Source organism: Lupinus angustifolius, chromosome LG15 (assembly GCF_001865875.1).
Source record: "Lupinus angustifolius cultivar Tanjil chromosome LG15, LupAngTanjil_v1.0, whole genome shotgun sequence".
In the NCBI taxonomy this organism is placed as follows: domain Eukaryota; kingdom Viridiplantae; phylum Streptophyta; class Magnoliopsida; order Fabales; family Fabaceae; genus Lupinus; species Lupinus angustifolius.
Window position 1 is genome coordinate 3880778 of NC_032023.1, and position 14776 is coordinate 3895553.

The 14776-nt window shown below is 32.3% G+C and overlaps 1 pseudogene; it reads right to left on the minus strand.

Annotated features, from left to right (window-relative positions):
* Positions 7838-13201, minus strand: LOC109327647 (annotated as a pseudogene).

Genomic DNA, 14776 nt, shown 5'->3' on the forward strand with positions numbered 1-14776 from the left:
TTTCAAACTTTCAATGGCCTTGTGTCCACAAACTGAGAATGAATAAGAGGAGATGTCAAGTGTATCTTATGCTAGTATGTTGGCAGTCTCATGTATGCCATAGTGTGCACTAGACCAGATATTTTACATGCAGTAAGTATGGTAAGCAAATATATGGCAAATCCTGGTAAAGTTCACTAGAAGGTTGTTAAGTGGATGATGCGCTACTTGAAAGATACCACAAATATATGGCTTTTTTATGGTAAAGTCAAAGATGTTGGAAACAAGATCACTGGATATGTTGACTCGAATTATGCTGAAGATCTAGATAAGCAAACATCGCTCACCGAATATGTCTTTACACTGTGTGGTTGTACTATTAGTTGGAAAGCAACACTACAATCAATTGTTGCTTTGTCTACAACTGAAGTAGAGTACATCGTAGTAACATAAGCTGTAAAAGAAGCCATTTGGGAGAAAGATCTAATTGAAGAGTTGAGTATACAACTCGAAGAAACAACCATCTACTGTGATAGTCAAAGTGCTATACATGTGACAAAGAATCCAATGTATCATGAAAGAACTAAACATATTGATGTTCAGATGTACTTTATTAGAGACAAAGTGGAGAGAGGAGTTGTTAGAGTGGAGAAAAGACATGATGACGAAGCTAGTTCTAACTACCAAGTTTAGACATTGTTTGGATTTGATTAATGTTCAAAATCTCTAGTGGGCATGAAGAAGAGTTGTGGGAGAATAGCTATCATAATCTTTTAGTCAAAATGGAGATTTATTGAATATTGGCTAAAAGAAAAAGATAATGAAAAGACATTCTTGAGTCAAACAAAAAAGAAGTGGTTAGAGATCATCTTGAAGAAATGAAGAATTTCTAGCCAAGTAAAAGAAGTGGCTATGGTGAAACCAACATTAATGCTCTTTTCCTTTGGCCACATAATCTTCAAGAACTTTGACTGTAAATAGGAGTGCTCCAAGCCATTATAAGACACACCAAATACTTGCTTAGTGCATATTCTATCTTCTGATTCTCTTATTGTAATATTGTGAGAAATACTTGAGTGAGAGTGAAATTGGGTGTACTTGAATTTTGGGAAGTGAGTGAAACACTTTAATTCTTTTTATCATAGTGAAATATTCTTGTTGCTCTTAAGCCGTGGACATAGACAAATTGTTGAACCACATTAAATTCTCAATGTCATTTTCTCTATTATATTTTTTCTCCATGGTTCTTTCACTACAACATTACTTTTACATATTTGAATTTTAAACTCACAATTAGTATAAACTTTTTTCGTCAATATCTGTCTTCAATAACCTTCTTCTATTTTTGACATCCCCTTCTTCTTGTGTAACTTCTCATTCTTAATTGAATTTCTATCTTTGATAATCAAAATATAGGATCTTTCATTGTTAATCTAAAAATCGAAGAAGATAGAAAGACCATAAAGCCATACAAGGAGGTATCATTATATTGATGTGGGCCTTGCGTGATGTTTGACATTTGGGCATTTGTTCTCCATTAAAGGAATGTGGTTACTAAAAAGGAATATAAGAATCATTGTTTTAAATAGTAGATCATGTCACATGGTTGTGACCATAATATTGGAGTGAGACTCCTCGCCATTAATGGAGAGGCAAGTGGTGTGTAAAAATGAACAAAAAGTAATATATATTGACACTTATATCCCTTATATGTGTAATGATATTAGACTTTTACCCTTAAAATACAAAGGAAAAAGTCACTTGCCTCTCCATTACTTGAGATGAGTCACACTCATAATATTGTGGTTGTTATGATTGTTGTAACTTTATTACATTACAATTACACTAAATCACAATGATATGACTGCAATCAATCTAAGTCATGAAAGTCATTCTCCTATGTCAAACTTTAATGATTTTTTCTACCGGCAAGCCTTCATTCTCATTACCAACAATCCAAGATGTTCATCTAGAAGTGTCAATGCATGCTTGGTTCAACACATTTTGTCAAAATTTCAACTAACGCCAAAACTTGGTCTGCCTCTCTTGCATCTTCCATTACTTCATCGTCCTTAGCATAATTGTCATGTGCTCGAAACTTTGGTAATCACTAACACACTATTTGATGGTTAATGTATCTCTACTTATTCATAATTGCCATAATCACAAACAACTTTGACCAGGAAATAATTCTATCGTTAAATTGTACTATTTGCATTGATTTTAATTCAATGAGTAAGCAAACTTTAACTAAATAATGACCAATTTCTATTATTTCACTACAATAAAACTTCCTGTTAGCCACGGTTGAAACCGTGACTAAAGTGGGGAAAAACCGTAGCTAGATTGAGTGGCCACACTTAATGTCGTTGTGGCAAGGAATGGTGTTGCTAAAAATTAGTCACGGTTATTATGTTATTTCGCTACACTTCTGTGAAATGTGGTAACATCTATTTAGCCACAGTCTGTTTAATTCAGCTACAGTCGAACCGTGGCTAAGTTTCTGATTTTGCCACACCACAACCGTGGCTAAGTTGCTTATTTTTCCACAATACATCCGTGGCTAATTAAATTTATTTAAAGTTACTTTCTTACATACTCCTCTCATGATCCAAATGTGTCATTGTCTCACAATCTTTATTTTCAATAATATAATGGTAAATTTATAATAAAATTAAATATTTGCTAGCTAATAATAATAAAATTGAATCTTATACAATTACCAAATGTTTAACATTCAAAAATGCTGATAAACACAAAATGCAAAATGTTATGATCATATAAGTTCATGAATTTTAAGAAACCATATCTAAGATGGTGGAACATCACGAGCGAAAGTGGTTAACTCACTACCAAATTTTTCGACTAGAAACTTCTCAAGAGTAGCCAAACGATTCTGAGTATGTGCAAGTTGCTCCTTGGTCTCTTCATACCCTGATAGTTTTACTTCTAAAGTTTGTACATATTTCTTCAAGTCTTCAACATGTTGACTAGAGCCACTAGAATATATATATATATATATATGTCCACATATGGAACAAAAATATGTTGTCTCATATGCTCTCTTGTACCAATAAAATCAAATTAAAAGCTTTAAATCTTAAGTATTGTTGATAACGAACCTAATGCTCCATAATTTTTGCCCCCCACATCTTGCTTTCTCCAATCTCTCCCACCAACCTTCCAAGTTATAAAAAAGTAACAAGGTTGAGTATGTGTGATACATATATGATATGTCAATTATATATAAGGAGAAACTATGCCTATAATTATGATAGAGTAGGGTTCTTCTCATCCCTTCCTAGCTAGAAGGTAGGTGAAGTAAGTCCAAGACATACTTAAATTATTTCAGGAGTGCAGCCAGCTAACCTTGAAGACAGTTTTGGGTCTCTTGATCCACCTATTTTGTCCAAGTTCCATGAAATCTCATTTGATGGTGTAGGTTCTCAGTTACAACCTCCAACTAGAATCTAGATGCATCAAAATGTGAACCAGCAGCCTCAAATCTATTCAAATGTGATAAGGTGACCATCCTATAAGGTTGATCAATCTGGTGATGCAGCTATAGTGGCTTTGAATTCAAGAATGGATGCCTTTTCAAAGCGGAGCCAAAGCTTTATTGAGCGTAGTGTGGTGAACCAACATTCCGAGCTTTCTTCTCCTACAACCCCTGAAGCAGCAAAGTATACGTTTTCTGATTGGGGATCTTCGGATGGAAAATTAGTCAGGGCCATAAATGGAGAAGAGCTGAATAAGCTGAGGAAAACTACTTCTTTTGGATTACGAAGCACTAATGCTCCTTTAACAATAATTACAACTACAATACTTGCAGATATTGATGAACCGAATGCTCCTCTCAAGCTAAAAGAAGCACAAACAACAATCACAAAAAAAGAGTAGTGCCTACCTTGGCTAGCTCTACTCTCATCATGACTACTATTTCCATAATAATGAAAATCATCATGTTGTTCTAGAAGGTGAAATTTCATCAAAGACTACAAAACATTGCAATCAACAACAACAACAAAAACAAAAAAATGAAAAACTATAACAAATTCCATATAATTTAGCTTTTTTTCTTTCTAAAATGCACATAACTAAACAACAATTCAAATTAAGATACAAAATACCTTTTCTGGCTTCATCCATTGCTTTAATTCCTTCAACATGACTTCACATGAATTTTTAAGTATACCAATCTGCAGGACAACCTATATCAATTCCAACAATCAAGAACTGTTGGAATTTCAAAATACAGAATTCTTTGAGATTCAAAATCAATAATATTTATTATTAATATCAGAGGTCTCAATAACAAATAGAGAGTGACTGGAAGAGTCTCAATAACAATATCAATAATTGATTAAACTTGTAAAGATGTTTAATTTCCTTGTCCCCCTTTCCATTGCAACCTCATCCTGACAAATCACATTTCTGACCATACTATCAACATTGCTACTTGCACATGAGCTTTTGCATACTAGTTTTACACCAATTATAGTATACACAAACACACAAACTTATTCACATCATCATAGTGAATGATTTTGTTTGATGAAAGTTAAAAATTTGTGTTGTTTTCTTCATACATACACTCTGATACTGACACATACATATATATGAGAGTATGGGTTTTGTGCAATCAACATTTTTTATTTTGAGCCTTTGTAAAGCTTCAAGACTCGATCACGAAGAAGGAAATACCGCAGATCCATTGAGAAACTATCCTACCTCCTCCTTCACATGTTCCCAAGCTCCAAATTAATCTATGAATAGATCAAACAGTTGCAACAAAATACATGGAAACTAAAACCAATAAACTTAATTACCATATACCTTCATCATAAGCTATTTTCATTTTCATACACTTAAAATGATATAGAACCTTGATATGACAAAGCTGCAATATGCTCAAACAATTGAACTATGAGTTCAATTGACATAACTAGCTACTTCAATAAAAGTATATATAAAATATTTTTATTCAATTTCAAATCACATTCCACCAAAAACCATAATTGCACTCATTTGAATATTTTATCAAACACATGGTGTGCTTCGAAGTATCAACCATCCTAAATGCTAATAAGTAATAACATATGCTAAAAGGTGAACAGAGGTAAAATTGAAGCAAAAGGCATATGCACTGGACAAAATCATCCTCAAAGGAGTATATATTGATTACCTTGAAGACATTGATAGTGCTTCAAATTAATTACAATATATGTAATGCTTATATACATATACTCCTTTCTAATAAACTTAGATTATTAGAAACATTGCCCTTCAATTAACTCAAATGACACTGGTTATATATTGTCAGTTCATATACTCCTCGTATAACAATCTTTCCAAATGGTTGTTACATTGTTAATACGTTGTGAAAGAGATAATAAGTGATGTTACAGAAAGCATCACTATCTTGCAAAGGCAAAAAAATTATTCAAACAGACAATACATTTGAGTGAATAAAATGATAAAATAACAATTTAAAAATATTATAGATGGAAATCTATAATACTACAAGATCTGAAAATTAAAAGAAAATAATAATAAAATCGAAAAGGGACTCACACTTGGTGGGATTGTCTGATTCACTGGAGTACTTGACCTGAGAGATTCAACTAGATAACATAAATAATAATAAAACTAGATGAATGAAAAGAAGTTAAACCCTAAAAATTAGATAACGAAACAACTTCATAATACAAGTATCCATACAAATTAAGGAATTTGAGTGATTAAAAAGTGAAGCTATGTAGGAACTAGTTGCTTGAAGCTCAACTTGAATTGTTGATTGTAGGAACTTGATGAAAGAATTTGGAGGAAACTAGATTGATGAATTGAAGAGTGAATTCTTAAAATGAAGAAGAAAGGGTTTTGGTAGCTTAGAAAAAGAAGAAGAAGAAAATGGAGTTTAAGGGGAAATAAGATGAATTGATGAATTGAAGAGTAAATTGACGAATTGAAGAGTGAATTGAATATTGAATTCGTTAGAATGACTTCAAGAATTGAAGAATGAATTAAGAGGGATTGAAGATTGAATTTGGACAGAGGAAGAGATGAAAAGGATTTTAACGGAATAATGAGTGTGCGGGACAGAGGAGAGAGGGGAAAAGAAAATGGAGGGAGAGGGAAAAAGAAATTGGAGGGAGTGTGCTAATTAATGGGTTGGTATTGGTATAAATTTTGACACGACTCATTTAATGTGGCAAAAGGACCATGGTTAAGTAGATATTTTCTTGTAGTGTTTGGATTGGTTTTAATTCCAATTAAGCAAATACTAACATAATTAATGGCCAATGTATAGCAGGCCAGCATCATATAATTCTTTGTTTGTATAAATAATTGTTTCTATTTTTTATGATATGCATTTTGTATATTTGTTTTCTTCTAGAAAGATATGCAAAATATCTGATGCATAAGATGATAGGGTAAAAGGGTTCAAGGAAGGGAATGAAGAAAGTTGAGAGTTCAAATCTCTTTCATAATAAATACTAACATACTAATGGGTCAATTTAGGGCATAAAAGTATTTGTCATATGGATGAAAGAAGTATGAAAAGCATATGTATGGTATATATAATTAACCCTAAGTAGGGATAAAATTGGATGTTGTGTTAGGGAGATGAGAACTAGGGATGTTAATGTCTTTGGGTAGTGCATTCTTCGGATCCGTCTTCTTGCTTCATTTTTTGATGCAGACTCGTGCTAATACCACTAAGTCTGGTGCCCGATCTTTGTGTACTTGGCAGATCTGTGGGTACCTACGAATTAAAAAATATTAAAAATAATTATGAGAAATTTATGTAATTATATTTTATTTCCTACAATTTTATATGTTATTTAACAATTAATAATAAAAAAATTATAAAATATAATTTAAATTTTTAAAATAAAAATAAATTGTATATTAAACATAAATCATTTTAATCAAAGAAACATAAAAACAAAATCAATACTTCAACATTATGATATAAAATTGATTTAGTAAGAATTGTTTAATCATTACAACATTAGATTACACATATGAATTAACAACATAAGATCATATCACACTCCTTAACAATATAACATCATTATTTAACAACATGACAACCATATTTATGAATTAATATGATAAATTAATGATATAAAATTACAGTCATGATTAACATGATATTACAATTATGTTGTTATATATAGGAAGAAGTCACGGGTCCAGGTACTCACGGGTCTAGGCACTTCATTATTCGGACCTAGACTCATCCAACAACGGGTCTTAAAATTGCGGGTCTCAATTACTTGCTGTCCAAAAACATGGACCCATACCTGACCTAGTGTAAGTATTATCTGTGAGTACCTACGGTTCCGGGTACCTTGCTACCTCAATTAACAACCATATAAAACTCTTTATTGAATAACCTTTATAATATAAATCAACAATATAATAATTTTAAGATATGATATAGTACTATAGAATCATTCAATCTATTAGCTAACTTCACCCGGTGAGAAGGTTGAGTCATTGTTGTAGATGAAAGAAGCAACGAAATGCGAGCTCCTTTAAGTATGAGCTACAAAAAAAAAAAATGATATTTATAATATTTTAAGACAAACCTAATTATAGTTTTCAGTATTATATCCTATGTAGTGTTTCCATTCACTTCATTTTAAGCTCAAACACTATTATTGTGAATGAAATATATATGCACAATTGATATTCTATACTATTTGTCGTTGAATTTTAAAAGACAAACAAGTAGGTTTAATAAAAATTAACAACTTATCATGGAATATTATAGAGTAATATTTTCTTCATTAATTATTATACGTGGAATTAACATTTATTATTCATAGAAGCATGCAATATAGTGGAATCTCAAGATGAATCATGAGCCTTGCAAACAGGTAAATCATCTTCGAAATTGGGAGGCACTCTTAGAATTGGATTTCTCTCAAAGAAATTGACAGGTTTCAAATCAAAGCTTGATGACACAGTAGGCATGATGGGGTAGTCTTCTTGGCATGGTATGTGATGAAACCCAATTGTGTACCATAACACAATGTCCTTGTTCTCAATTGGACGATCCCTACCAACAAAAATATTAACAATTTTAGAAACTCGTCAATATGAGGATTTCTTCAAATGTCAAATTAGGGATCAAATTCAATTTCAAATACACTAAACAATAAACTATAAATATACACACTATGAGGGTGTAAGTTGCATTAAATCATTCAATATGTATTATGATAGGATAAATGAAATGATGTGAATGCAAATTAATATAATCATAGGTATAAAAAATATTAATTAGAAGAGTAATATATATAAAAAGTTCTCTCATGTGCATGCCCTCACAGAAGAATAGATGGAACTTTTGTTCTCATAATTTAACCATGATACAAATCTCCTAAATTGTGTATCATTTTCTCTCCTTATGAAGAAAACTACTGTCCTTCTGTAATTAGGATTTGTATCCTCTTATCTTTTTTTGGGTAAGATTATATGATTTAATTGAAAAGAGAGATAATTTCTTTGGAATGTAACTAATGGATCTTATAGGTCAATTTTCAAGTTGAGTTTTGAAAGAAAATTAATGGAAATAGAAGGCATGAAAGTCATCTCAACGATGTATTTGATGGCTCACAATTAATCTAAAGGGTTTCTTTTATAGAGCAATGTTATTTTAGCAAATATGATATACCTAATTATAAAATATCAAATTTTTATCGCACTATGATATAAAAAGGGTAAAAAAATTTGTTTAAAATTTATAATTAATACATTAATCATAAATTATATTATTAGTGCATAGATTTTAGTACGAAGAGAAATGAAAAATTTAGATAATATTATCTAACCTGTTGGACCACACTTGTAGAGTATCATCACCTTTGCTCTGGTAAGCAAATAAGCCACCAGCCCATTGCTCACTCTTGTTGTAAGGAGTGACCCATATTTGGTTGTTTGTAAAAGCTGCTCTCTTCTGTGGTGGATCTTCATGATCTAACAAGCTAGCTGCTGTGGCACCTGGAACCAACTTGTACCCTACAGGGTTCCCTACCCTTGTCTTCTTTGAAGGGTTGATCACATGAAATTCTGATGGGTCATATAGACTAAGCTTTATTTGGGCATCTTTTTCTGTCTTTGCTACATTCCTTATAGCTTTTAAGTAACTCTTTCTTGGTGATTCTCCTGGTGAGGTTTCTTGCTTCTTGAGATTTACCTTCACAAAGGAATTGTCAGAGCCATCAATGTCCATATCAAGATAATATGTGATGAAATGGTCATGGATTACTCCAATAATGTTTTCACTTAAAAGGTTGCCATAGATGTTTTATTGGCTGGGAACTTGGTCACCTGCATTAGAAAAAAAAGTCTATGAGAAGTAAATTATTGAATATAATAAAAAAACAAAGGGTGATCTAGTGCATAAAACTACAGACTTTTTATGGGATTTGAATACGTAAACTATTAGTTACTAAGCTGCATTGAATTAGCATCCATCTATAATTCAGGTGGCTCATTTTTTCTGTAGAATTATTTGAGGAAAATATTCACTAGTGTTTTAAATTGCAGTCACAGTTATAATTATTGTGATTGTAGTTATTGTGGCTCTTGCAATATGGATTGCCGTCGTTGTAATGTGAATTATTTTATGAGTAAAAAAATATTTTTAAAATCGATGTGGTTTGATGTAGCCCAAATGCAGTCTAATGCAGTTGCATTGTGGTCCGATATGGCCACATTATTGTGACTCAATGTCACACCACAATTACGATCTGATGTAGTTGTGACAGTCACAATACTGCAATATTATAACTGCATCATGCGATATGATCCATAATTTAAATCATTAATATAGACTTAAGGAGAATAGAGAGAATATCAGTATCTCATTAAAATTCCCTAAGCAATTATGTACACACTAAATTGAATTTCTATAACTAACCTTTGCTCTGATTAGCCCATCGGTTTGAAACTCCCAATCCATGATGTAATCATAGTTTGCCACGGCTGCTGCCATCCTAGCCACCAATGTTACCTTAGGTCTAACTTCATTAACCTGCAAAAATAGCATAAATCCAAAATAAGTGAACCACAAATCAAAAAGAAATCATTTTGCAAAGTAGGAATATGTGTAGCCTTAGTTGAATATGTCACCTCACTAAGGGTTTGTAATCCAATTATTCAAATTGCGAAACGTATGTGATGCAGTTACAGTTACAATATTGCAGCTAAGGCAACCGCTACAATTATATTACACTATAATTATGGTGTGACATAAAATCACAAGGATGCGGCAGCATAAGGACATAACACAAGTATACTTGGGCTGTATTAGGTTACAACGCAACCACATTGAGCCGCATCAGACTGCATCGATTTCAAAAATATTGTTTTGATTCCAAAATAATTCATAACGCAACAGCCGCAATAAACGCAGTCGCATTAACCGTGACCGCAATCGCGACTGCAAACATGATTTAAAACACTGCTATAGTCTAAATTAATTAACTCTTCCTTGTTCACTTTGGAAATAAAGTCATCTTACCAAAGCATTTACCTCAATTCTAAACTTAATTTCGCATAAATGGGACTCTTACGTTCAAGCCAGTAATAGGACACTCGGCATGTCGCCATGCAATGTCGCCAGCATAACTCTCAAAAACGCAAATAATGTTGGATTGGACATAGGGTGTTCCATCAGCAGAGGTAAAAATACCATCCATGTAGTAAGCATTTCTTGGGCAATCATTTAAGGGGTCTAGAGGCATGGCTTGCAACCCAAATCCATATTCACCTGCATCCATGTATGTCTTAAAGTACCACCCATCAGTGGGATCCATATAAGGCACAAATAGTTCCGATGTGAACCCTTTGTAAATCACATTTCTTAACTCTGATGTATCTGAGTCTCTAACCTTGGCTTGAGAAATTATGATACCTGTTCAAAGATGTATCCGTAAAAATGTTAAGGGAGTCAAATGTATATAACTAATTTCACAAAAATATGTTTAGAAAAGGGTAAGCACATGAAACTTTTAAATTATGATTGCAGTATCTCTTTAGTCATTGTAGGCGTTGCAATATCATTCAAGATAATTAAATTGTCATAAAAAACATTTTTGAATTTTATGCGACTTTAGATGCCTGCCCAAATGTACTTCAATACCACAAATGCGACTTTAGATGCCTAGTGCAACATTTCCACAAATTACTGTTCACTTCCCTTTTCGTCACCCATAATCATTGGGTCCCTGCTCCAAGTATTGATGTCTTTGGAATTTGAGTGATAACTAATATAGGAAGGGACTGAGTGAATATTATAGCCCCTGCCAAGTTTTTTGTTATTGGTGTTTTTTCTTACTGATGGCAAGGCAATGAGAAATGTGTAAGTGTAATAGCATCTGCCAGTGTCTATTTCTGTTTTGGTTCACAAACATAGCAGTCAGCAACAACAGGAAGAGAAAGGTACAAGAGAGCATGTAAAGAGTGACACAAATTTCATTGTAGTAATAATTGCACAAGGATAATTTTCTAAAATGATGAAAATGGATGAGGGTGGTGTCATAAAGTATGTGACAAACTATATGTCAAGAGAATAAAAATATACTTTATCAATTAAAAAACTAAATATTTATTATTATTTTTTTCATTATTCATTGGTTTAGAAAATGATTGAGATACGTTGGGACAACACCTATTTTTTCTTTCTAATTTTCAATAATTTGGGAAATAGAGGTTACACTTAAAATAATTGTTAAAAAGGGAAATTTTAAAAAACTTAGTCGACATCTAATAACTTGAATCAGTAGATAGATCTAAAATATTAAAACTATATTGAAATAAATAGATTCCTATTTTTGTTAAACCACTACCCAAAAAGGGAAAATAATCATTTTTTTAAGTGTGAAACTATTGAAACTATTTTTCTCATTTTCAATAATTTTGGAAATTCAGGTTCCATTTCCCAAGATGGAAAACAAAAAATGCACCAATAAGATAATTGTTAAAACAAACACAACACCAAAAAGGGAAAAGTATCATTTAAGGGTGAAACTGTTGAAACTATTTTTTTCTTATTTTTTTCTAACCTTTATATAAAATAAGCTAATTTATGGAGGAAAAAAAGCTTATAGACAAATAAAAAATGAGTAACACAAAAATAACTTACTCAAATAAGATGGGTTAGCTCAATTTTCTCATTTTATAATATCTAAAAATTCAGAAGAATTACATACCTGCTCTTGGATCAGGTTTGAGATGAAATTCCCAGTTTGCCCATTTCACCAAATTCCCATCAACTGTGAAGCTTGGACCTTCACTCTGTTCCAACGATATAGGGTTGAATAATCTCAGCTCTCCATTGAGCTTCTGAATGGAATAACGATAATCAGTGTCAATACCCTTTGCCAAAGGAATATTCTGTCCATTATCTGAAATAGCTAGAACCTCTTTTCTATCTATATCAATCAACACAATGTGCCCTTCAATTGGTTTCATGTAAAAGTTCACAAGTTCCTTTTCTAGAATAACATTGCACCTTAATCAACCTTGTATTATCCTCCACTTTTGTCCCATACCACCCTGAAGATATTGGCAAGCATGCAATATCAGCCATATCAATACCACGTTGAATGATTGTTTTGTTGAACTCTATGCTTTTCAATGGAGCCTCTACTACACCCACCATTTCCTCTATTGCCATAACTGGGTACCCAGAAATGGAACCAGTTTCATGGCTTATAACTTTATTGGTAGTTAGGTCTAGGGTTAGTGTATGAGACACACCCTTAACACGTGCAATAACAGAAGCTTTCCTAGGTAATAATGGGTCTCCTTTTTTCCATTTAAGGACTAATTTCTTATTTGGTTCTTCGAGGACAATGGAGTTGATAGTATAGGTTGATGAGGATTTGAAGAGAGGATGAGTGGAAAGGATGGTACGAACCTTGTTGAATTCTTGAATAGTTAGAGGGTCAAGAGGGTGGTGTGGAACATCATATTCATGTTTAGGGTTACTGTGGAGAGTGGAAGATGAAGATTTCTTGATCAGATTATGTTTTGTGGAAGAGTGGAAACGGTTCTTGGAGGTGCACCATCTAGAGAAAATGTTGCTATCTAGTAATGATTCTTTGTTGGGGAGTAATGGAAAGTGAACCCAGGTGATAAACAGAATTAGTGCTACAGTAATTGAAATAACTGGGAAGCGCAGAAACTTTCTAGCATCCATAGGAAATTTCGTTTTGGAAGTAAAATATTGTTTAGAACGTGTGTAGTGTTAATAATATAGAGGATGAAAGCTTCATGTGACTAGTAGAATATAGTTGTGAGTGAGTGCATTGGAAAATTGGAGAAGACACTTCATGCAGCTGTTAATATTTCTAAATATGGGGATTCAAATATGTCACCCTTGCTTAGAAATATGAAGTTAACATCGGTTACATAACTAATCACTAATGACTTTCTTTTAGCACTTTGAATATTTTAAAATCAGTTTTAAATAGTTGATTCCATCTTCATTTTTTTATCTCCATTTCAGATTTTGATTGCCAACTTTAGAATGATTTTAAGAAAATTTCAATGCGTTTTAATAATCTTTAATACTTTTATTCTCGATTTATTCAAATTTTAAACCATGTTTCATTAACTTGACTTTATGAAGATTTCCTTTTTGCTTACATTTTGATTTTGTTTTTCGTTACAATTCATTAAAGTATGACATGTTTTTTGGTAGATTATTACCAACAACAATATTTTTTTCAACTATACATACATGAGTTCTTGTTATAGTTAACATTTTGATCAATTTGGTTCTTGTTATAGTCAATATTACATTCCCAGTAACACCTTCACCGGATGGTTTTTTGCATACCGAGGCTTTGGAATACCTATGAGATCACCATCTATAAGGTATCTAGTACAAAAAATCAAGAGCTTCTTTAACAACATATCATTCAACTTTACAACCCTCTGGTCTTGATCGGTTCTTCACATACCCTTTTAATGCCTTCATATAATGCTCAAAGGGGTACATTCATCTCATATATGAATGGTCATATAGTTGTGTCTCTCAAATAAGATGAATGCTTAGATAAATTATTATGTCAAAAAAAGAACGTGTGAAATACATTTCAAGCTCATACAAAGTCAAAATATTTTGTCTTGATTTAATAAATTGTAACGAAAAACAAAATCAAAATGTAACCAAAAAGGAAATCTTCATAAAGTCAACCGAATGAAACATGGTTTAAAATTTGAATAAATAGGGAATAAAAGTATTAAAGATTATTAAAACGCATTGAAATTTCCCTAAAATCATTCTAAAGTTGGCAATCAAAATCTGAAATAGAGATAAAAAAATCAAGATGGAATGACATGTTTTTTGGGAGATTATTACCAACAACAATATTTTTTCAACTATACATACACGAGATTGACGACAAAACGTAGGGGCTGAGTGAAAACTTAGACATTGATTATCTATTCATGTTATTTATCAATGATGTAAAAACTGTACCATACCGGTCAGTTCAACCGAAAAACTGGTAAATTGGACCCCTAACTGGTACGGTATAGATGTTGAACCAGAGAAGTATCAAAACCGGTCAAAACCGATGAACCGGCCGATATTTGATTAAACTGGCCGGTTTATACACATATTTTTTTTTTAAAAAAAAAAAACTTAAAAACTTAAATATCCGTTACAAGGTGACCCATCTTTCCAACCCTTCTTCAACACTTCAAGGCACATGCTTCCAACTCATACTTAAATTACAAATTTTGGTTCCTAACATTTGTGTGTAAT